This window comes from Danio rerio, chromosome 18 (genome assembly GCF_052040795.2).
Source record: "Danio rerio strain M-AB ecotype USA chromosome 18, GRCz13ab, whole genome shotgun sequence".
Taxonomy (NCBI): domain Eukaryota; kingdom Metazoa; phylum Chordata; class Actinopteri; order Cypriniformes; family Danionidae; genus Danio; species Danio rerio.
This window is the reverse complement of record NC_141038.1, coordinates 21,341,484-21,367,496: the sequence shown is the minus strand read 5'-3', so window position 1 is coordinate 21,367,496 and position 26,013 is coordinate 21,341,484. Positions and strand designations below refer to the sequence as shown.

General features: G+C 39.4%; 1 protein-coding gene across 1 annotated transcript in view; it reads right to left on the bottom strand.

Annotated features, from left to right (window-relative positions):
- skor1b (SKI family transcriptional corepressor 1b) overlaps positions 1–26,013 on the bottom strand; it is a 77,086-nt gene that overhangs the window by 37,063 nt on the left and 14,010 nt on the right. The window contains exon 4 of the mRNA XM_087292439.1: positions 33–158. The gene's annotated coding sequence lies outside the window, so the exon portion shown is untranslated. The remainder of the gene's footprint in view (positions 1–32; positions 159–26,013) is intronic.

The following is a 26,013-nucleotide window of genomic DNA, read 5'->3' as shown; positions in this document are numbered from 1 at the left end:
TTTAAAGGGAGCCAGTGAAGCGTGGGACTCACACTGCCGACAGGAACACGGGGCATGATGATATATTTTTTTCCCTCACTCTCCCTCTCTCTCTCTCTTTCCTTCAAACTCATAAAAGCTCACTATTAAAGATCCCTGGATGGAGTGCATTCGAAAAGCTGAAGAGAAAAAAAAAACAATGGTGGGAAGATGAGAGGCAATATGTAATTAGCATGTCATAATCAAAACGACTCATTCGGACACATTATGATCACAGGGAGGAAATTATTGCATCGCTTGTGGCAATCTGTGGGCATGTGTTAACACCATTTCCATAATGAAAATACACAAATGTTAATAGCCCGCGCCTTGATTTGGAGGGGGAATACGGAAAAGAACGTTAATTTCACACCGCACTTTCACTAGCCCTTAGGTTGTTGGAGAATTGCAGGGTTGAAGAAACACATATATAGGTTCAAAGCATTCGCAAATGTTGTTTTTCTGATTTTTCTCATACGACGAGGATGGGAAATGAAAAAGGAAGTGAAAAAAAAACAGAGCAGCTCCCGTGCTACTCTTTCCCAGAGAGGCCCCGCTCGAAAATTCTCATTTTCAATTAAAATCCCATTTAATTTGAAGTTGACAAGAAACCATAAATGGGAATTAGCATACTTGGATGCGTGCCAAAGTGTATGTTGTATACTTTACTTTAAAAATTGATTTGAGCTCTATTCATTTTCGTCAGAATGGCAATGATTGATTGGAATGGAGCTTTGTTTCTCAACACAAACAAAAAGTCCTGGCAAGTTTTTTTTTTTTTCGGGGGGAAAGGATTGAACAACTCTTTTTGAATTCACAACAAACAATCATTTGCATGTCCAATGATCATGCTCAAATGGGGAATAAAGGCTACATGAGAGAAGCAGAGGAAAGTGCAAATGCAATAACAGAACGACATGTTTCCTCAGGGTTGGAAAGCACAAAAACTGAGGAGACGACAATATCCAATTTGTTTTTTTTCTGCAAAGAATAGATATGGTTAAATTACTTTGTTACCTTTAAGAAGACTTTGTATGCTGAATCACTTACTGCACTTTTCTTTGTATGTGATTATTAAAATAACATTGATGATGCTAATAATTTACATTACAAATATATAAAGCAATATAGAAATATATTATTCATTTGGTAACACTAACTAATTTGGTTAACTAACACTATTTAGTTGTTTATTAATAGTAAGTAAAATAGAAGTTGGGTTTAGGTATTGGTTAGGGATGCATCTTCATATTTTAATAATAGGCAGGTAATAAACCAGTAGTTAATAGCATGAAATGTTACCTAAACTAAAGTTACAAATCATACACTCACCGGGCACTTTATTAAGTACACCTGTCCAACTGCTTGTTTACACAAATATCTAATCAGCTAATCACATGGCAGCAACTCAATGCATTTAGGCATGTAGACATGGTCAAGAAGACTATGCAGTTCAAAACGAGCATCAGAATGGGGAAGAAAGGGGATTTAAGTGACTTTAAATGTGGCATGGTTGTTAGTGCCAGACAGACTGATCTGAGTATTATAGAAACTGCTGATCTACTGGGATTTTCACCCACAACCATCTCTAGGATTTACAGAGAATGGTCTCAAAACGAAATAATATACAGTGAGCGGCAGTTCTGTGGGTGTAAATGCTTTGTTGATGCCAGAGATCAGAGGAGAATGGTCAGACTGTTTTGAGCTAATAGAAAGGCAACAGTAACTCAAAAAACCGAGGTATGCAGAAGAGCATCTCTGAACACACAACGTGTCGAACCTTGAGGCAGATGGGCTACAGTAGCAGAAGACCACACCGGGTGCCACTCCTGTCAGCTAAGAACAGGAAACTGAGGCTGCAATTCGCACAGTCTCACCAAAATTGGACAATAGAAGATTGGAAAAATGTCACCTGGTCTGATGAGTCTCCATTTCTGCTGTGACAATCGGATGGTAGGGTTAGAACTTGGCTACAACAACATGACAGCATGGATCCATCCTGCCTTGTATCAACAATTCAGGCTGGTGGTGGTGCTGTAATGGTGTGGAGGATATTTTCTTGGCACACTTTGGGGCCCATTAGTACCAATTGAGCATTGTGTAAACGCCACAGTCTACTTGAGTATTGTTGCTGACCATGTCCATCCCTTTATGACCACAGTGTACCCATCTTCTGATGGCTACTTCCAGCAGGATAACGCGTCATTCATTCATTCATTCATTCATTCATTCATTTATTCATTCATTCATTCATTCATTCATTCTTTTAATCATTCATTCATTTTCTTTTCCGCTTTTATTGTGTCATGTCATAAAGCGCGAATCATCTTAGACTGGTTACTTGAACATGACAAAGAGTTTGCTGCAATCAAATGGCCTCCACAGTCACCAGATCACAATCCAATAGAGCCCCTTTGGGATGTGGTGGAGCGGCACATTCGCATCATGAATTTGCAGCTGACAAATCTGCAGCAACTCTGTAACGCTATCATGTAAAATAAACCAAAATCTGTAAGGAATATTTCCAGTACCTTGTTGAATCAATACCACGAAGGATTAAGGCAGTTCTGAAGGCAAAAGTGGTTCCAACCTGGCACTAGCATGGTGTACCTAATAAAGTGGCCAGCAGTGTATATATTATTTTATTTTTTTAATGCAATTATGATAAACATTTTTTAATATAAACAGTAATTCTAGTTTAACACTAATATCTGGAGGCATTTTCTGGAAAATTCATTGATAAGAGCATTTCCTACATATCCTATTGCATGTTTAAAAACAAAAATCCAAACAGAAAATCAGCCAGCAGAACATATTGGCAGATAACTCTCCTACTAACAACTAAAGAATCAACTGAACAAATTAAGAAACGATTTTCAAAAAGTTATAAAGGAAGGAAATTCAGAACTTTTGTTGCATCTTGACTTGATCAATCAAAGGACAGATTCAAGGCGCTCCAGACCTCCCCCCTTTTTCCCCATTGTGGCTTTTCTTCAATGGCATATTTCCTGGACGGGACACAGTAAATTACTTGCTCATTTTACAGGGCCTCTTTGACAAAAGCCACAATGCATTTATTGATTCATTTTCTAAATCAAATAAGGCTTTACTTCCCCCACCCCTTGTTAATACCTAGAGACCCCCTACCTGACACAATATCCATTCTGCTGCCGGAAAATGAAGTATCAGTAGACGCGGATAATGAATTCATCCTGCATTGCTAAAATAACTCTAATTGCCAACCACATGCCGGAGCAATTGGAAAATAATATTAATGCGCATTTGCTAGGTGTATTATCCATTTGTCCAAGTCAATAAGAACTGTCATTAAAAGCGGCAATAAAACTCACATTTCGCCTGCTTATTTATCTCACAGGGAATTCAAACTTGCATTTAGCACATTTCGCAGACTGATTACTTATCACATTACAATGCTTTTTCATGTTAAAATTCAAATGGGGACGCTTCTGGAATGAATGGTACAGTTTAATTTGCATATTTATTATCTTTATGGGTAAGGTTCCAGAGTAGAGTTTGAAAGTAATCATAAAAGCGCGTATTTCCTCCTCATCGCATCATTTCTCATCAGCCATATTGGCACTTTGGTTCCAATAAATGATTCTGTGCATCATTCTGCATGGAAAAAAAGTTATAAATACATGAAGTTTACCAAGTCCATCATGTTTAAAAGACAGATTTTTTCATCATGCAGCCACCCAAACATACACAAAATCAACTTCATGGCTCTAAATAACACATCTTGGAGCTTCTAAAAAAAGAGCGACTTTACTTGTGATTAACGGCTGCCTTTGAGCCCCTAAATCAGAATAATCTGAGAATAGAGGGAGTGTGTGCTTTGCTTTGGTCTCACTGGAGATCAGAATAAAGATGAGAGAGGGGGAGAGGTCTCTCTTCGCTCTGCCCCATTGTTATCAAAATGACAGTCCTGTGGGTGAAATGAAATCCAGGCGAGTTCGCTCTATCAGGACAGAGGTTAGCACTCTGTTCATCTGTGTGGGAATTATGGGCCGATCAGGAGCCCGCGGCACATGGGTTTAGCGGTGACCTCAGATGCGGCCTCTCTCAGCAGCGGACAAATTTTATCACACCCATTTTCGAAGTACCCCAAACCTCACACATACACACACATGTTGCTTTTGGTGGTTTATGAGGACTCTCCATAGGCTTAATGTATTTTATGACTTTAAAAAATGCTTATTATATCTTCTTACTATACCAATAAACCCCCAACCCTCACTACAAACCTGTGACAAATGTCAAAAGACCATTTTAATTATGACTTTAAGCATTTTTAAATTACGGAGACACAGTGCATGTCCTTATAAACCACCTCAACATTGTCATACCCAAGCCGTTATACAAATTTGTGTCCTCATAAGCCACAAAAACCAGTACACACACACACACACACACACGCGAACACAAGTATTAAGCTGCTGTGTAGTAGTTCTTTACGAGTAAACAGACAATGCCATTCTAGCCAACAATAAACTTTAGCTATGAAAAGCATTCCTGTTCGTACTGACCCTCATATCACAATAGTCTTGGCGGTCAAAACCCTTTTATGAGTTCAAAATAATATTCTAGTTATAGAAATGAATAATAGTACGATAATATATGTCCCTGAGAGCAAGCACAGCATATTTGTACTGTTTAATCACTTTAAAAAGGTCTTTGTGGAATGAATGTCTTTATGCTCTGCTGAATGTGACTCTTCACTTTTAAGTGCAACTTTTGTTGATTGAGAAGTGAAGGAGTTTGTAAAGTGATAAATATGTGGATGTGAAGTATTGATTTTGTAATCATATGGAAAACAATGTGACAAAGCGACAATCAATTAAACGTTTAGTGATTGTTACACAACAATTTCTGACTGTAGAAAGGCGACTGAACACTAAGAAGCAACTGTTGCGTAGCCATTCAATGGCTAAACTAGGGCTAGTTGTTACATGATGTTGATGCAAGATGTTGATTTTTATATATTTACAAAAGATTTCTGTTTCAAATAAATAAAAAATAGGCGACGCAGTGGCGCAGTAGGTATTGCTGTCGCCTCACAGCAAGAAGGTCGCTGGTTCGAGCCTCAGCGGGGTCAGTAGGCGTTTCTGTGTGGAGTTTGCATGTTCTCCCTGTGTTTGTGTGGGTTTCCTCCGGGTGCTCCGGTTTCCTCCATTGTTTGTAGTGTATGATTGTGTGTGTATGAGTGTGTGTGGATGTTTCCCAGAATGGGTTGCGGCTGGAAGGGCATCCGCTGCGTAAAAACCTGCTGGATAAGCTGGTTCATTCCTCTGTGGCGACCCCGGACTAATAAAGAGACTAAGCCGAACTGAAAAGGAATCAATGAATACATTTAAAAAATCATTGAAAAATCTGTTTACACAAAAATAATAAGCAGTACAATGTTTTTTTTAAATTAATAAGCTATTAAAATTAATTAAAATTAAAATAAATAAGCTATTAATTAGCTTACTATTCAAACACCAAACCAGCATTTCTGAAGGATCATGTGACACTCAATAGATGAATGACTTCTTCAGAGATCAGTATGGGTCCTTTACTTTTTAGTATTTGTATATTCCCTCCTGACCAGCTTTTAAGAACCTCTGTCTTAACTTTCACTTTTATGCAGATGACACTCAAATGTACACTGAAAACTAGATGTCAATACTGCTGTATGCTTTCTATCTTAGTGTCTTTCTGAGATAAAAAAATGGATGTCTAAAAATTTTCTTATGAAGTAAGCAGAGCAGGCTTCCCTAAGTTGGATGGCTCTGCTTTAGTGTTTCAAATTAAACTAAAAAAATCTGGTTGTGGTATTTGATGCCAACCATACATTTGAACCACATATGCTGAACACAGTCAGGACATAATTTTGTATCTGTGAAAAATTGCCAAACTTCGTCCCATGCTGCCCTTTTCTGTTGCTGAAACATTAATTAACACCTGTGAATTTCTGGTATTGACTACAGTTATGCTTTGCTGGCCGGAGTTACCCTAAACAATTTACAGTTAATACAAAATTCAGCAGCTAGAATTCTGACTAGGACCAGTGCAAGAGAGCACATGACTCCTATTTTGAAAAAAAAAATGCACTGACCTGTCAGTTTTCAAATTGATTTTAAAATTCTGATGCTTGCATACAAGGCCTTGAATAGTATAGCATTGCAATATTTATCTTAGCTTTTAAGTCTTTACACTGCTAGACATGCTTAATGCATGTCTGATGCTGGTCTTTTAACTGCTCAGTCAACGGCTCTATGGGACATTGGTCATGCTCTTCATTGGCACCTAAATTGTGGAACTCTTTACCCTGTGATATTCGCAATGCAGAATCTCTAAGTATTTTTAAATCATCAGTTAAAACTTACTTATTTAGGGCAGCTTTTATTTGACTTTTTAAATTATTTTAGATCTATTGTCATTATTATGTTATGTGTTTTTAATTGTTTATAATTTTACTTTTGTTTTGCCTTCATCCTTGTGTCTTTTACTGCTGCACATTTTAGGCTCTATTTTAACGATATAGACGTAAAGTCTAAAGCGCATGGCGCAAAAGCATTAAGGGCTAATTTAAGGAATGAAAAATATGCTCTGCGCCCTGGTCTAACAGGGTTGTGCTTATTCTCCTAATTAGTATGCTCACAACACACTAACTGTGGGTGTGTTTTGAGCATAACATGCATTAAACCAATCAGAGTTTTATGTCACATTCTCTTTAATGCCTAGTTCAGACTGCATGATTTTAGCCCTGATTTTGGCTCGCCGACAGGTTTTAAGAAATTGCCAACAAATGCCTGAAATCACAGGCAAATCGTTGCTCGTGCACGTGAGTGACAATCACACAGTATGAACTTTCAAAGACGCGATCTGAGAGAATCGCCGATGAGTCGCCGATGCCTGTGAGATATTTGGCATGCTAAATATCTGGAGCTGTCGGCGATTCAAATCATGCCGTGTGAATTGAGTTTTGACTGAAAATAACATCAGCAATCACCTACAGCCAATGAGAGAGCAGCTTTCACTTGTGTGTGTGTGTGTGTGTATACCTGCTGCAGGCCAGCGGGAGGCTGGGGGAGAAGTTAAAAGCGCTCTTTTTCGGTTTATTTGGACCCACGAAATGGAGGAAAAACTAGTGGAGGTTTGACAGGACTCAGGAGCAACTGTGTCTGTTTGACGTTTCATACAGAAAGAAATTAATTTATTATCAACGTTAAGGAGAAATGGCTAATTCCCTTTAAACCCAGGTGAGCAAACATGTACATGTTCTACCCCATTAAAGGCTTCTTTCTCATTATGTAGTTAATAACAAAAGATATACGACGTGTTTTGGGCTGTGAGACGTAGTTTGGACGAAGTTGTCGGCGATTCTTCCTATTGTAAAGTCATGCAATGTGAATGTCCCTGTCGCCGATTAATCTTGCAGTGTAAACAAAGCATCGACGAAACGCCAGCCCAGATAGTCATGCAGTGTGAAAACATCTGTGACACGACAACTTTGAAAATCATGCAGTCTGAACTCGGCATAAGAGTCAGCACACCCATGAATCCACAGTGGTGCAAATGGATTTGTTATTTAAACAACATGGATTGTGCTGGTCTGAAAATAGCAACAAATCATGCCAATTAAGTCTTGCGCCTTATTGCACCTGGTGTATGATAGGGCCTTTTATGTCTGTAAAGTGCCTTGAGATGCTACTTTTAAAGGCCCTATATTTTATAATTATATAAATTATATAATTATTGTTATATATTATTATATATAACTATAATTATAGTTTATTACTATTATTTTTATATCTCTTGAACAAATTACTTTTAAAAACAAATTTATTTTAACCTATAATGACATTTCACGTTTCTATACAGTTATTAAAAAAAATTGCAGCTATAAACCCCGCAATTTTATCTCCAACTGTTGAAAAGAGCTGAACTTCCCATTCTCATCTCATCCATATGATATAGATACCAACATATGCAAAGGTGTCACTCTTTCTAAACATCTCATCTTCATATTTGTACACCATACGCAAGAGCAAAACAATATTGGTATATGCATTCAGCATAATGCTTTCAAAGTTGTATCACACTATGACAAATACTTTCAAACATAAAGAAAAAAATGAGGGAGAAGAATAAAATCCAAGAGAGAGAGAGAGAAAGAAAGCTCAAGAAACAATCAATCAGAAGGCAATTCGCTGGCGGCTGCATATGCATCAGATCATGTCTCATGTCTTCAAGGATTTTCAGAGCGAATCGTAAAACAAAACTCCATTACCTCCTGCCAGAGCATGCAAATGAATCACACCATGGGGTGAGAGGGAATTAAAGAGCCTTCTCTAATCAATGACAAGCCAGGATGAAACCCTCCCATCCATTCCTCTACTCTCCAGTAACAAAGAAAACCTTCCCTTCGCATCCGTCCCTCTGCCACAGGGCACAAACGGATCCTGCAAAGCTATGGAATCACCTGCCAAACAGAGTGGACGACCCTAAACTGTCCCTAATTCTGAACTCTGACCCTTTCGTAAACACACTTTTTGGATCTGATGTGCGTTGTTTGCGCACAGGGAGGGCGGTCAGATGCACAGGGCTGCGTAAATGACAGGCTGGGCCCGAGGACGTCTGTTGGCGTTTCCAGCTCCAGCCTGCCTCTCCTCACTTTTCCGGTCCTCTCCACCCGCTTCCCACTGCCAGCCTGCTACAGCCTGCAGGTGAGGAGTCTGTGGCGCCATATGGAGCGAGGAAAATTAACAACGAGGAGAAAATCTCCACAGCAGCGGGAGGCCTCTATACCCTCTCGCACGCTTTGGCTCTCTGCTCTACCTCTCCTCCAAACAAAATTCAAAGATGTAGAGAGAAAAGAGAGAGAGAGAGAAAGAGAAAGGAGGGGGGTGATAAAATTAATGGGGTTCAACACTTTAACACAACACCGGCGGCAATATTTGCACAGAACAGAAAAAAAAAAAATCGAGAGAGAGATTTCTTCTTACAGTTCGGTCATATTGTGGTATTATAAATCAGACCCTGGCTTAAGTATTTTACGCCCCTGTTTTATAAATGTACATTAACCCCATTTGCCCCCCTCTACCTCCGCTAGATAGTCCTGAACGCAGGCAGATCATGCTGGGGGAGATTCCATTGTCCCTGGTGTGTCCTCATGTTTGATACCATCATGGAGGAAAAGTCCCCCATGGAGCCTCTCCCGGTCTGGGTCATTGATTACAAAGAGCCTCCTGGTTTTGTCTGACAGATGTGAATCTGTGCTATTTAATTTGGAGCGTTCCCCTCAAAGGGAGACCATTAGCCCATCCAATAGGAGCACAAATAGGATTCCATTAACAACTAGTGTTTCCGTAGAGCCAAGAAATAGGGAAAAGGCTGCACTTTATGCTCCTGGATAGAGGCGGAGGGGCGACCTGCATAAAGGGTGTAAACAATGCAAAGCATTATTTGCGTAGAGTGCGCCGTCACCTGACTGACAATTGCCCGATCATCTCAGGGGTACGACTGCCACGTGTTGGTGTTGAGAGTGTCCTTGTTTGGCACCGGAGGAAGGTGGGGTTGCTAGTTAAAATGTTAATAAGTGTGATACAGTTTTAATTTAACAGCTTTCTGCATTTCTAATTAGATCAGTGTCTGTGACTAAATGAGAAATGGAGAGGATCTGTGGCTTTTTACACTCGGGCTACAGTTTGTTATGCTTATGTTTGTTGTTTATTACACAATGAAGTTTGAACTCTTCTAGTGAACTTGTGCCATGTAAGATGTAAGGCAGGGAGGTCTTTGTTGCCCCCCTCACAAAATTTACTCACAAAAATACAAAAAAAGGGAGTTTGAAGAATGTTGGAAAGCATTGACCACTGATATCATTCATTCATGTTCTTTTCGGCTTATCAGGGGTCACCACAGTGGAACAAACCACTAACTTATCCAGCACTTGTTTACAGCATAAGTGGATGCCCTTCCTGCCGCAACCCATCACCAGGAAACACCCATACACTCTCATTCACACACATACACTACGGCCAGTTTAGCTTACCCTATTAACTTATACCGCATGTCTTCGATTTCTCATGACACCAGCAATATTCCTTCTGAGTTCACACAGAGCAACAGTCTGGCAAATTGCCGGTAATATTACAAGTTCTCTTTATGGAAAATTGCCAGAACGAATTTACTGGTATTTTCAAAAAGGGCCTGTTCACACATACAGACCTTTCTGGAAAATTGCCGGTAATTTTCCGGAAAGATCTGTATGTGTGAAAGAGGCTATAAACAGAGGAGATTAATTTAGGTATTGTGTAGTTATAGGCATTCATCATCATTTTAGTTAATAAACAGATTTTGCTTATTCTGATTTTCCTTTTTTATTATAATAATCTCTAGCTGTAGAAATCTAAAAAATTCTTGACTGGTAATCTCAAACTTATCCTTTAAATTTTGAAAACTTTCTATTTCTCCTTCTTTATTTACACAGCAGCATTTCCTGTTTGACATTTTTAATTTTCATTTCTTCAGAGAACTTCAAATGGTCAATATATTGATCACTGATGTTATGACAGCTGTTTTAACGTTAAGTTATGATTAAATTGACACATATTGCAGTTATAAAATAGTTTGACAACAAGCAGGAAATGTTGGGCCAGTGACATGACCACATTGAAATGGTCTATACATGTTTTTATTATGTGTATTGCACACATGTGCCCATGTAAAATGGTTGTAGATGTATCACTACAAAAGACACACGACAACATTAAAGTTGGCACAATCAACAATTAAACTGTGAACAATGAACGAACTGGGTGATAAAAAGATGTGGACAGCCAACAGAGGCACTTTACTACATGTTTCGGTAGTAGAGTAGCATCTCTGTGTGTAGTCTTGCAATAAAAGTGTGCATAAATTACTTTATGTAATCATACAATGTAGATTAGCATGATAATGGCAGTGTTAATAGATGCTGGGAAGCAGGGAGTGACAGCACTCTGAAACGAGACTTGCCAGGGGCAGAACGTGCGCGCACACACACACACACACACACACACACACACACACACACACACACACACACACACACACACATACACACACACACACACACACACCACAACTGGGAATAGCCAGTCGCACAGGCCTCTTTGCCATCACTGTGACTATGAGTGACAGAGTGTGGAGCCACTTCATCTGTTCTCCCTCAGGCCACAGTGCTTTCACTCTTCCACAGGCTATGGGCCGCAGGGGAGAAGATGTTAATGCTGGCAAGTCAACAACTATCACTTTTACATTCAGGATATTCTGTGGTGACAGTGTCATTTGCCACCAATTTGTCGAAGATAAAAAAACAAATTTACAGAAAAGAATTAAAAGATTTATAATATCTGCAGGCTAAAGGCGATGAAATAGTAGTGCCAAAGTTCTTCTGTGGTAAGTTTTTCCAACGTACCTTTTAAATGGTATGCTGTTAGCGAACATCCTGCATTTCCAATGAATATGTGAGTAAATAGTAAGTAAATAAGTAAGTAATGAATGTGTGTAAATAGTAAGTAAGCTAGTCAGTAAGTAAATAAGTAATGTACATTTATATAGGGAATTTATTGTTTATTGCATACACCTATAGCACACTACAATCATATGAGGAGCTCTCTCCACATCAAAACCAGTGTGCAGTATCTACCTCGATGATGTGACAGCAGCTACAAGACAACTGCACCAATGCTCTCACCACACACCAGCGGCAGGCGGAGAAGAGAGAGAGTAATAGAGCCAGCTCAGCGGATGGTAAATACTGGGCAGCTATGATGGGTAAGGCCCTATTGCTGGAATTTGGCCAGGTTCCACCCCTACTCTTTCATAGAGATTTTATTGTGATATTTAGTGACCACAGAGTCAGAACCCCCCTTTATCATATCATTCAAAGAGTGAAAGCTCACTTGTTGCTTGGTATTCGAAGTAACTTATATGAAAGACAAAGGCCTTAAGATTACACTTAATTTACCAAAATAAACAACATGATCATGCCTTGATTTACTTTGCTTAGACAAAAGTTTTGTCACTTACTAGAAATAATGTCCTGCATAGAATATAAAGTCATGGTGCTGTGGAAAAAGAAGTAATATTGTGTATGACTCCCATGAGCTTGGACGACTGCATCTCTGCAATGACTCAAATAACTTATGAATAAAGTCATCTGGAATGGCAAAGAAAGTGTTGTTGCAGGACTCCCAGAGATCATCAAGATTCGTTGGATTCATCTTTAATGCCTCCTTCATCTGATCCCAGACATGCTTAATAATGTTCATGTCTAGTGACTGGGCTGGCCAATCTTGGAGCATATTGACCTTTTGCTTCCAGGAACTTGGATGTAGAGGCTGAAGGAGACTATCCTGCTGACAAATTTTCCCTCTCCCGTGGTTTGTAATGTAATGGGAAGCACAAATGTCTTCATATCTCAGGCTGTTGGTGTTGCCATCTCTCGCACACCCTTGTACTAAATCTAACCCCAAACCATGATTTTTCCTTCATCAAACTTGACTGGTTTTTTGAGAGTCTTGGGCCTATGTGGATTCTAATAGTTCTTCAGCAGTATATGGAATGCAGTTCAACAGATGATTAATTGGAAAAATCGACCTTCTGCTCAATGATCGATGACAAGACTTTTGTCAGGTAGTGTACTGTCCCTATCACTATACTGGGGCATTGTGACCCACAACAATCACAGGGTGAGCATTCCTGCTGGCCTCACTAAAACCACTACTACAACAGCAACCTAGTCTTCCCTTGTGGTCTCCCATCCAGGTACTGACCAGGCTCAGCCCTGGTTAGCTTCAGTGAGCAACCAGTCTTGGGCTACAGAGTGATATGGCTGTGGCATGTTGCAAATGTTGTGAAATATTGCATGCTTTCCTCTCAAATACAAAAAAAAAAAAAAACACACGTCAGAAAAAAAGTTCTGATCAAAGCAATAAGGACATGTTAAGCTCAGACTCATGTCAAGTCACTCACTCAATATTCATTATTTTATTTTATTTTTGGCTTAGTCTCTTTATTATTCAGGGGTCGCCACAGAGAAATGAACCACCAACTTATCCAGCATATGTTTCACACAGCGAGTGCCCTTCCAGCTGCAACCCATTACTGGGAAACACCCATACACTTTTACATTCACACACATACACTACAACCAATTTAGCTTACCCAATTCAACTATAACGCATGTCTTTGGACTGTGGGGAAAACTGGAGCACCCGGAGGAGGCCCACGTGAGCACAGGGAGAACATGCAAACTCCACACAGAAATGCCAACTGACCCAGCCAGGGCTCAAACCAGCGAACTTTTTGCTGTGAGGCAATCGTGCTCCCCACTTCACCACCATGACACCTCACTCAATTTTCCTTGGCTTATTCCCTTCTTTTCCAATGAATCATCCCCTTATTTATCTGGGGCCACACAGAAGAAGAACCCACCAATTACTCTGACATATGTTTTACCTGTGGATGACCTTCCTTTCGAAATCCAGTCTTGAGAGTCAATGACTTGTGAACCCCCTGTGCTGGGAAACACCCACTCTCATTCACTTACACGTAAACAATTCACAGTAGTTTATTCTATACCACATGTCTTTGGAGGTAAACCAGAGCACCCAGAGGAAACCCGCGCAAACACGAGGAGAACATGCAAAGGCCTCCTGACCCAACCAAGACTCGAACCAGCGACCTTCTTGCTATAAAGCAACAGTGCTACCCACTGTCTTACTGAACTTGAATGATTTCACAGAAAACTCAATAGTGTATAATGATCAGATAATTTTTTTTAGCTTTAGCCATAGGATATAAGAATTGAAGAACGCATAAGACCAGTTCACACTGCACTGACAGACCCTTTGTCAGATTTTGGTGGATTGGATTGGCATCTATTCACTTATTTTAGCTAATGAGGATGCGGAGTCAGCACTTGTTGGGTCAGAGAAAGTCTATTATAATCAGGTGACTGTCTGTGTGGGCTTGTATTGCTTTTATCCTAAATCTCCTGCTGAATTCAGATTGACTTGTAGACTGGTAAGGTATGACCCACAGTTTTTCCTCTATAACTGTTTACAAAGTCAACAAGTTTATGACACTTTCTCTGTTTTAACATCTCTAAAGTCATGTAGTGTTTAACAGCCTATCTTCACTCTTATGATTTCACTTGGTTGCATGTCAGCCTCCCATTCTGGGAGGTAGGAAGAAGTGTTGACCGTTCTCTATTGGGTGTCAGGCTACCTGCTGCTGGACAGACTGGCTCAGAGGCATAAAGAAGGGCAGCTGGTTTAATCTCCTAATAGGCGTCCGGCAGCTTTGAAGGGAACTCTGGTCTCCCGACCGGATTTCTCTTCTTAAAGCACCAGCACCATTAGTTAATCACCTCCTTACGGCCTCCTGCGGCGCGACTCAGCACAGTGACTACAATAAGCATCGGCCGAGCACTAGATTTATTAAAGCTATCATGAGCAACGGACCACTTCAGAGACAACATACAGTTCAAGCCCTGTTTCATCCTACAAAGACCCAGCAGGGCATTTCAGTCCATCAAACACCCAAACAGCATGAAGGACAAAAGACTTACTCGCCAAGAGGATTCGCTTCGTCCTGGGGCTTAATCCGAGTCGGGCAAAGTTCAAGACCATGGCAATTTTATAAATCTCACGATTGGTCTTATCCACAGATGTCCAGGAATCAAAGGGGCTGCAAAAGTGGCCAATACGGTTTAATCAGCGCAGTGAGCGGGCGCCAAATCAAACCGTGTGGAATATTTCTCAAATGAGTCTATCAATTACCAATGAAATCAAGATTATATCTGGAACTATCAATAAACAGCAGTGGGAGGGATGCGAATCCATTTGCGCTCACCACAGGAAGTCCGTACAGAACAGATGTAGAATCAATAGTCTTAATCAGCTGAACACGGCTGCCATACATAAGTGTAAAATGAGAGTGTTATTTCAAAAAGTCGGCCGTCACGAGAGTCTCGACTGCAGTGATTATCATGTACCTGCATAACAACAAACATCCACTCATGCTAAAGACAATACCGGCTCTCGGGGGTCCAGTGTCTTGAAACAGAGAACCAGAACCAGCCTTTCTGACAGCCAGAGATGGGTAGATGGCTCCATTCAGACTGAGATGTGGGGGTCAGTGGCATTGAAACACACAGGAGAGAGACGGATGAAAATTAATTAAAGTTGGTGCGTGTAGTGAATGACGCGTGGCTCTGGCGGCCCTCGTGCATTCAGAAAGAAGGCAGTTTTGCCCTGTGTCCCTGGTGCAAACAGCCCCCTGTACGCCCAGGCTATTGTGTGCCAGCCCGCCACTTGCCCAGCCACCAACAGCATATCAATGAAGCCGCTCTCCTGTTTGTGCTAATGGTAATTACAACATGGGCAGTTTTGTGCTGAGAGACAATGGGTGGCCATGAGGGAAAGCAGGGTGATGCAGTGTGGAGTCTTAATGACTGCAGGACTGATGGGACCACAGAGGGCACAGAAAGAATAGAGAGGAAGGTCTCTAGCTGAGCCAGAATGGGAGGGTGCTGGAAAAACAAGGCATTGCTAATCGTAAACAAATAATAATTGTTAATAATAATTTTATTATTAATATTATTAGTTGCACACTGCAACTAATAATAATAATAAAAATAAATATTTTTAACACAGATTGCATAATATTAACATGCAATTTCTTTTAATTATAATTGTAAACTGCTAAAATTATTAATAATATTTTTTTTTCTTAAAAAACAGTGATGCAATGCCAGAACAGGAACTATAAGAAAGGGTCATCATAAAAAGTCATCTTTGAGGCTAAAGTGTGAATACTGATATCCATTACAGGTTTCATTCCATTTCAAATGTCAATATTATATTCTAAAGAAAAGAACAGAGGAAAGAGGTGTCAGGGGGTCTTAAGCAGTCTTTATAGATGGAGTTTCAGCCAGTGCATTAGTAAGGCAAAAGGCAATTTGGTTGCACTCAAAAATGTGCAACTATTAAGTCACTGTCAGGAGCCACAGGGGACTAAATGATCCCAGCATTTCTCGATGTTAACTACTGCCATTCCCCTGGTTCCCCACTCATTAAAAGCAGACTGCATCTGCCCATGTAGCTTTTAACACACACAAACTGACCAACGGTACATCTAACAGCTCTTTACACAAACATGTTCAGGCCAAGAGGTGTGAATGGATGGATGGCTGTGGATTTGTGAAGCAGTTTCACATTAAAACTGACCTTATCTTTACACACACACACAAAAAACTCCATTTACTGAAGGCAAATATTAAAGAGAAATTCAAAAAGGCAGACAGAAAAGTTAAACACACAAAAGCTGACTGTTGGCTTAGCAAAATCACGCCAGAAAATAGTACTCAAAAGATTTTTAAGCACTGACCTCGACTACTTAAATACTTATATGGATATTATATCATTCGTACTCTTCTGATAGAACTATCAAACTTGGTATAAATGGAGAGACGTGGGAGATTTTTACATATAAATGTAACCCTCAGGGTTTACTTACACCTTTCCAAGTGGGATCCAGCATCTCAGGCATAGGAAATGGGCACAGTAACAAGGAAACAAGGACACCACAGACTCTAGCACCAGTGTGTCTCTTCAGGGCAAAGCAGTCTGCATAGCTCTTACTAGCTGGCTCCATTTCACTCAACCACCTAAACCTTATTCATATACGGGTCACGGCACCAACATAACCCCTCTGACTTACTCTTTTTCACTTCTAGCAAGATTGAAACAAGTGTTTTGGCATGGGAGAGGGGCACAAGGTTGCTTAAGACCACAACCTCTAGTGTCAGTTGCTAGTGTACCTCTTCAGGCAAGGGCAGTAAGGTTTACCTAAACAGCTCTTAGCTAGCTGTGTCCATTCAATCACCCCCCAAACCTCACTCCCATCTGGGTCACGGCACCAATTTTACCCTTCTGATTCTGCAACCCCAGCTCTGAGCAGGATTCAAACCAGCATTTCTGGTATTAGGAGAGATGTTCACTAACAGGGATGCTAAAGACCAGTCATTAGTGAGCATCTTCAGGCCAGGGAACTGAGGATTGCCTACATAACTTTACCTCAACGGCCTTAATTACTCTTACCCCTAAAGTAAAACTCATCCAAGCCATGATTTCAGCATAAATGCCCTGGTTCTCTGCCTTGAGTTCCAAGCTGGATTAAAATCAGGTCTTTGGCTTTGTAGACAAGTGCACTTACAAGACTGCATAAGTCAACAGCCTTCAGGCCATAGGAGAGAAAATTCCTTGCATAGCTTTTCCTACTATTGGCTCTATTAAACTTACCCACCTGACTTCAATTCTGGGGCTCTACTCCCCAGGTCTGAGCAGCATTTATGGCATTGGAAGTGAAGCACACTACCAAGGATGCCAAACACCACAGCCTCTAGTGTCAGTTACAAGTGCATCTCTTGAGACCAAGAGAGTGTGGTTTACTCACGCAGGCTCTATTAGCTGGTCACATTTACACTAACCACCCTGCTATTCACAACACCAATCTACATATCCTGCTCTAAGCATGATTTAAACCAACATGGCAGTGGTAGGTATGGACACTAACAAGGATGCCAATTCAAACTCAATTCCTGGAAGGCCTCAGCCAGCAGAGTTTAGTTCCAGCCCTGCTTTAACACACCTATATGAAGATATAAAAGTAATTAGCTTGATTGTGTGTGTTTAATTAGGGGTGGAACTAAACTGTGCAGAGCTGCAGCCCTCCAGGAACTGAGTTTTACACCTGTTGCCTATTGTATCAGTCACTAGCGTGCATCTTTAGGCGGGGGGGCTTACTTACCATGCTAGATGGCTTTCATTGCACACATCACCCTAAACCTCTCTCCTATTTGGTTCACAGCACCATATAACCTCTATGCCTCTACTTACACAACTCTGAGTAGGATTTGAACCAGCATGATAGGCAGGTACATTAAAAAAAAACAACCCAGGCTTATTCTAAAAATGTATCTCTATATACATTTCTGGAGACCACCAAATACGTCCCAGGAGCTACGTTTTTTTTTTTTTTTTTTTTTGCAGCTTTTCTGTTTGACGGACTGAATGACTGACTGACCCTCTTCCTTCCCTAAACCCAGCTAACAATTTTCAAAAGCAATCTAAAAAAAGAAAAGCCCTTGTATGATTTTTACCACGTTTTTAGATTTTACCACATTCTCACCCTGTTATTTACTTCTGTTTTTGTCTTACCTGATTTCTGGAACCGTTCTTTACCAGATTCAAACCCCGTCATCTTGGTTATCTCCTCTCTGCATCTCAAATCCACCGACGTACATGGCGAGCTAACAGGACAAACTTGTAACAGCGGGAAAGCCGTCCATACGGAGATAAGTGCAAAAAGGAACTGTGTCATACCGCCTCGTAGTATTAATTTTAAAAATAAAAGGCAGCCATACGTACATCTGGCTACGTAATTTGCAATCTCCAGAAACATATATAGGGTAACATTTTCACAGCGAGCCTATGTTGTAAAATACACACACAAGACATTAGTGTGCTGCATGTTTAATAGACCACAAAACTCAAGTTGTATGCACTTTAAAAAAATGGGGGTGCCGGAAAACACATAAAATAACAGCTGTTAAATTACCGAAATTTACCCTAAAATAACAGACATTACATTACAGAAATTTATTTCCATTTAAATTTCTATTAAATTTCTGTAATTCAACCTCTGTTATTCTACAGTAAATTTCTGTAATTTAACGGACAATATTTTACGTTTTTTTCTGGCACCCCAGCTGCCGGAAATAAACTAAAAATTCCGGATTTTTTTTTACAGTGTGTAGTATGCAACAACGAATCCTTGCTTTAAACATACAGGATGTTCTTGGGCCAAACAAGGTAAATCTAGTAAAAATGTCAGCACCATGGACAGCGCACACTAACAGAATGAGAGAAACAACAAGCACAGTAAGGTAAATGGAGAAACACTAAGGTACAGAGGTCATTCTAGGGACAAAATAGCTCTCTCTTAGCTCAATACCAACAGTTAAACAGTTCAATTACAAAATGTGCCTTTTGTGCTCACCTAACAATTAGAGAAGGACAATTACAATCCCCCCACTGAACACAGCCATTCATCACCCAGTGCTGTATCTCTCTCACCCAGTGGACCTCGAGTCACCGGGGGCACGATGACCATCACTGGCCGATACAACTCCACAGAGCTGACTCCACTAATATAAGCTGATCTCATACACTGCAACTGATGCGTTCTGCATAACTATCAGTGTGGAACTGCAGCATTTGACTGGGGTAATACAACAGACACAAGAATACACTACTGGCTTCTGTCCTTACAGTCTTTTAATGGTTATAAAATATAACATTTTGTTTCTAAAGTTTTTTTTTAAATTTTTTTTTATAAAGTCTGATGATAATATGCTTGTAATAAATACAAACAAGAAATTAAATGTAAAAATGACATATGCATAACTGTGAAATAGGCTTTTTTCAATCATGTGGTTCTGGTGATAAGCAATATTCCGATGGAAGGCAGGAAGTAAAAAGTCAAGGGGAGACAACATATGTTGAGGGCCGAGTTTTCTACTGAACTAAAATATATATATTTGCTTGCGACTGAGGTGGTAGATACTGTATAAACTACGTTACATGACTAATACTATAGTAAATACCATAGTGTTTGGAAGCATACTATAGATAATTACTTGAATTAAACTGTCGTAGTAATTATATTGTTGTTGTGGTACAACACAACTGTAGTAATAATTGTTACTAATTTTAACTGTAGTAATTAGTCAAGAGGCTTCGGTTTTCTACGCTATAATTATACACCATCACAATACACCAAAGTTTACACTAACGGTATTTATTACAGTTTATCAGTTTACTATACTACAGTATTCTGTAGCATTCATTAACAAAGAGTTGTACACATTATATACTTTACTATGCTTACATGTGCATTATAAATTACTTTGATGTTTTTCCTCAAGCGGATATCTTCCAGACATCACGAAATAACAGATGAACGTATACAAAAAGTGTGGACGCATAGTCTACATTATTGTTTATTTACTTTTGTAAGGGGGAATGAATTTAATGAACGTATCAACAATCATTCACCACTGCACCGCATATAGACGTTTATGTTATGATTGTTTATTCTGCTGAAACGCCAGTAAAGACTATTGACTACTGCAAAACAAGACGGAGATTTCATTGCAGCGATTACATGATACAGTACATTATTTATATTCTCCTGGATTTTTTATTTGCGTGGTGGTTGTTTATGATTATTATGACACAATAACATATTTATACACATAGCTAGACCTGTATATAATATTTATTGGTGCTATCAAACGAATTATCGCATCCAAAAAAGTTGTACACATGAATGTATTGAATAAGTATTGATTACAATACCGCCTTTTCTTGCGTGTTTCAGCCAGTTTCTTGAACTTTTCCCCATTTATGAGCTAAACTCCATAAAAGCTGTTCAGCATTTCTTATTTTGGCAAATTTAAACAATTATAAACAACATAAAACTTATAGCGATTCCTGTGTAGAACAATCACTTCCTGCCCTCCATCTGAATTCATGTGAAAACAACCTATATAGGGAGGGGAAGTTAAGCATCCAACTCACACTGAAATATTGCGGCTGGGTCAGTTGGCATTTCTGTGTGGAGTTTGCATGTTTTCCCCTTGTTGGCGTGGGTTTCCTCTGGGTGCTATGATTTCTTCCACAGTCCACAGAAATACGCTATAGGTGAATTAAATAAACTAAATTGGCTGTGGTGTATGTGTATGAATGCACTGTGACTACCCTTGATTAATTAAGGGAATAAGCTGAAAAGAAAATAAATGAATGAATGAATAAAGTATAAAGTAAATATTAGATAAGGTACTTAAATCAGTGAGAATAAAATGAATGAATTAATTAATTAATAAATAAATATTTTCAAGCTAAATGTGAATATAAAATAGGCCAAATGTAGCCCATTAAATAGGCTAAATGTAAACAGAAATGACAATAGTATAGCAAATGCACTAAGACTAAAATTGAAATGTAAGCTGAAAACATGAAACTCATTAATAATTACCTCAATAGTATATAATTATTAAAATACCATAAATCTCAGGTGTATGATACTTTTGCTTAACATTTTTGGTGTCTAGATAATGCACAGACTTTTGAGGTTTTTTTATTACCCAAGCATTCTGTAAAAGTAATCCTCAAAAAAGGAATAGGTCTTGAATATAGTAATTGCTGTAACAATAAACAGATTCATTGCATCCAGACAGAGCTTAAAACACAAGAATGTGAGTGAGAAGCTGTAAATAAAGCAGTAAATAAAGGTGCTCCAGCAGTAAGTAAGCCTCACGGTTCAGAGATGTTCAGATAAGCTCTGCTCGGGTGTTAGGTGGGCCAGCTTGGGTCTATGGGCAAACCTCACTGCTCTATTCAGAGGGCAACAAGCGCCCATCAGTTTGTCAGCACACGGGCCTCACTCAGGCTTCTCTTACAAGATCCCAGAGCGCATCAGGTTACCTGCCGATTAAAAGAAAGAAGCTAATGATTAAATTATAACGCTGGCTCACTCTCAGATCAGATGTCTGATGGAGCACAAAGAGTGACACACAGAGGGGAGAAACACTACACAGACACTACACGGTCATTGAACAGTGCAATACACCAGACAGGACATCATGTCTCTCTGAAACTATATTCCTCTTCCTATATAAACTCTCCCTGTATTCAAAACATCCATAGGGAGTTCCGACTACTGTGTTTAAAACAATATTTCAAATCAAATGAAAATTCTGTGATCATCTTCACAACAAATAACTCAAAAAGAAGCTTTAAAGAAGCAAAAAAGGCACTTAAAGGGATATAGTTCACCCCCAAAATAAAAATTTACTGACCATTTACTCACCCTCAAGTGTTTTCATACATTTATGAGTTAATTTTTTTCTGTTGAACACAAATTAAATTTTTTTTGACTTCAATAGTTGAAAAAACAAATACCTCAGTTTTGGGTGACCGATCTTTTTCAATTTGTAATTTAAGTTGGTGCATTTAAATGGAAGCCTTCTAAATCTGTATGATAAATTTATAAAATCATAACAGTAATGTAAGGACCTATTTTTTTTAATAATAACTGGTTCAGCGGGGACTCGAGCCAGCAATCTTCTTGCAGTGAGGTGAACATGTTAACCACCAAAATCTCAAAATTACAAATTTTAAATTTCAAAAAAGCTCAAATTTTGTAGCTCAGCCATCATAATGAAAGAAAGTTAACAAATAATGTGAGACTTTTTGCTGAAATGATACTGGAATGAAATCCTCCAGACTTAATGGTTTTCAATACGGACATTTTTGTTCTGAAGAACCTAAAAAATAACTTTTAGAAAAAGAAATCAAGGACAAATTATTACAATTGGATGTAGCTTTGCTTTATTGCAGCTAAAATAACTAAAAACGTCCATAAATGATGCTCAATGTTTAATGTATATGTTAAGAATGGCCAAGTGTAAAATGTATTTTTCAAAGATTTTTTTAAAGTCAAGTCAAGCTTTACTGATATTTCACTTCACTACATGTGTGGACATACAGAGGAATGAATTGATGTGTCTGGCAGGACAACAGTGCTACATAAATAAATCATAAATACAAACACAACACTGGACATAAGAGCTATTTTAAAAAACTAAAAACTTATGCCTAACTAACATATACTATTAGATACTTAATTATACACAGGAGACAGGCTACAAGTACATTTATATGAGACTGAACAATATTGTGCAAGAGGGGTAATAAAGGTGCAAACGTTTATTTAAGGTTGAAGCAAGCAGTGTAACATGATTGTGGTACATTTATAGTAGACATTGTTCACATTATTGAGTTCTTGTAAGATGGAGTTTAGATAACTGTCAGGTGCATTAGAGAGATGAGTGTGGGTGGTTTGTCAAGCCCACTCACCTGAATAAAGCTCAATTGAATTGCACAAAGTTTCCAAGAGGCATGGAGTGATCAAGAAAGTGTCTATAGTGCAAATGTGCCACCTGGTACAAGAGTCAGAGAGAGGAGAGAGGGTCCTTTATACAGGTGGTTTGTTAAGCCCACTCACCTGTATGAGACATAGTCTGGAATCCATGGAGAGGGAGAGGGTTGGAGGGATTTTGAGTTGAGGGCTCAAACAGTCTGTGAGAAGAAGCTGTTGAATAGTCTATTTGTACGCATTTTTGCCATTTTTATTACAAGAGGACAGTGTATATTGGTTGGAGAAAGGGAGAGAGGGAAGGGATCAGTAAAGGTTCACAAGCTGGGACTCGAACTCTGGACACCCGCAGAGTTAGCTGCGCTAAATGTTGGTGCACTGACCACCAAGCTATGGTAAATGGCCAGGCCACTCTTAAACTCCTTTAAGGAACGAAAGTCCAACAGGATTTCTAAACATTAGGTGAAGTTTGATTTTGGAGTAAACTCTCAGTTTAAAGTGTTCCCACACGACACCCCTGATCGCCTCTGTTCACCTTTATCCCTTGAGCAGATGGCAGGAGAGCCTCAGAGATGAAAGCTGTCAGCGTGAGGTTAGCTTTACCTCCACCTCTCGCACGCCTCTCCACATTATCTCTTGAACTTCCAGTCAAGGGCCTTTTAGCACTGATGGCTTACATTTCCTACGAGCCGCAATCAATACCTGTTAAGCAACACTTTCATTTCTTAATTAAATGAGGAGTGAGATATTAATTTTGAAGCGTAAGGAGCCTTATGGTGTCTGACAGTTTATAGTGATTACCCTCTTGCATGTATGCTAGCACAAAGGTAATTAGACTTCTGTCAGCACAAGATGTTTTTCCGGAGCCGAACCCATACAGCCTTTGAGCAAGTACGCCATTAAGCGCTTCAGTGTTTCCGCGATGGCCTACTGACACTCTTTTACAGCTATTTTCTGCGCTACACCATGCTTTTGTGGATCTTCTCCAATTTTCCGGCACTTTTTCCCACTTATTCAAAGGAATGTATAATAACTCAGAGTCAAAGGGCACAGATGCAATTTTTTGATTTCTCGTCCATTAAATAGAGCCATCTTCTTATGAAACCTGAAGAAAATGACCCATGCTGCCGTGTATATCTGGTGACCTTGGGGAATGAATGGACGCCTGCAATGCACATTTGATTGACAGCTCCAACCTACCCGAGCTCGTCTGACCCCTGCGATGGCGCTTCGCTATCCTGGTCTTCCTGTATCTTATTTACAATCTAGTCTGGCCTGTAATGAAAGCTTGGCCATGCACTATTCATGGTCCACTCTAAAAGACCCTGAGAACGGATCAGCTCACCATCGGGCTATGATACCATTTGGCCTCGGGTATCAAATCGGCCACCATTTTCGGGTCAGAGCATGGCCCTGAATCTCCAGTTGAGCTTTGGTATTCAGTAGGAGCTACTTTTAAGAAGCACTCCAAAGACAATAAGCACGGAGGAACATCCGCAGTTTCAATTACAGCAAGGCCATAATGTTGCCTATGTCTAAATGCTTCGCTCCTTTTCCTTTTCACAGCTCCTCTCGGGCTTTAATTACACAGTACGAAAGTGATTAAACAGCCACATCACCAACAATGGAAGTGTCAGGCTTCAAAATATCTTTGTCTCGAGCAGGTGGTGCGCAAACGTTAGATGTGCTTGTCAAAATAAAAGAGGAGGGGAAAAAAACGCACGCTTGTTATGGTCTTGTAATGACACGGCCAGGAAAAAATGCAGGTTTAAAGCCCCATAGACCGCCGGGTTGAATTATATTCCAAAAAGGCAATATAGGGCCATATCCCAGATGCCCTATTCTGATACAAATAACTGCATGCAAGCGGTGCCCTCAGAGTGCTTTGTGTTTTACATCACAGGCAGTGTTGAGCACAAGCACTGGGGTACAAAAACAAATTATAGCCCAGTCAAATGGCAACAGGGGTGAAGCTCAGCCAGCGACTGAAAAAATACAGTACATCTGGCTCCATGTCAAGGTCTGACCTACTCAGGTATGTTGCTCTCTGGAGGAACGTATGAATACTGAAACAAACTCACAGGCACAGAAAACAACTACATCTCATTTATCTACAATTATCTTAGCAGGAGAGTTCAACCAAAAGATATTGAGATTGCACCATTTATTCAATCTCATATCATACTTAGTTTTTTTTTTTTTTTTTTAGTGTGTGTGGAACACAAGAAAACATACGATGAAGATTGTTGTTCATCACACAGGTTCAGTTATCTTTCCATGCATTTTTTGTCTATACAAATTAAATCAATGGAAAATAAAATTGTTGGTACCAACTTCTGGCTAAAATGAAAATCACGATTTTTTTTGCTTAAATTCAAGATCATGATTTTCTCATGATTCTGTAGATATAAAATAAAGGTAAAACAACAATTATATAAGGCCCATGTGTAGGTCTACTGTTGGTTAATGCTAAATTTGGTTTAGACTTGAAACGGTGGACTTGAACAGACTTTAAATTTGTCCTGGTTGTTAATACAACTATTCATAATTCTGAAGATGAAATTTTGTGTTTGAGACATATGCTTGTCATTTGTCACTGACAACATTATTAGACCATTGTTTCACTGGTAAAATAAGACATTTGTCATTATCAGATTCCCTATTTCATTATATTCACCAATATATAGGCTAAAGTAGTTGTTTTGACTCAGTAAACTTTTTTCTTTATATACAACCCTTTTGTGTTCGATATGTGAGAAAAACATACAGTATCAAATGCTTGACGTAATCAAAACTCTAAAATGCGATATGATCGTTTAAATGATGCACGTTTTCGGTTTCACTTTTTAAAACCAGGCTGTGCCAGGTTAAACTTTCTGACGCTTTTAAGGCAATCAAACACAGCATACTTTAGATTAAAAACACAGCAATAGC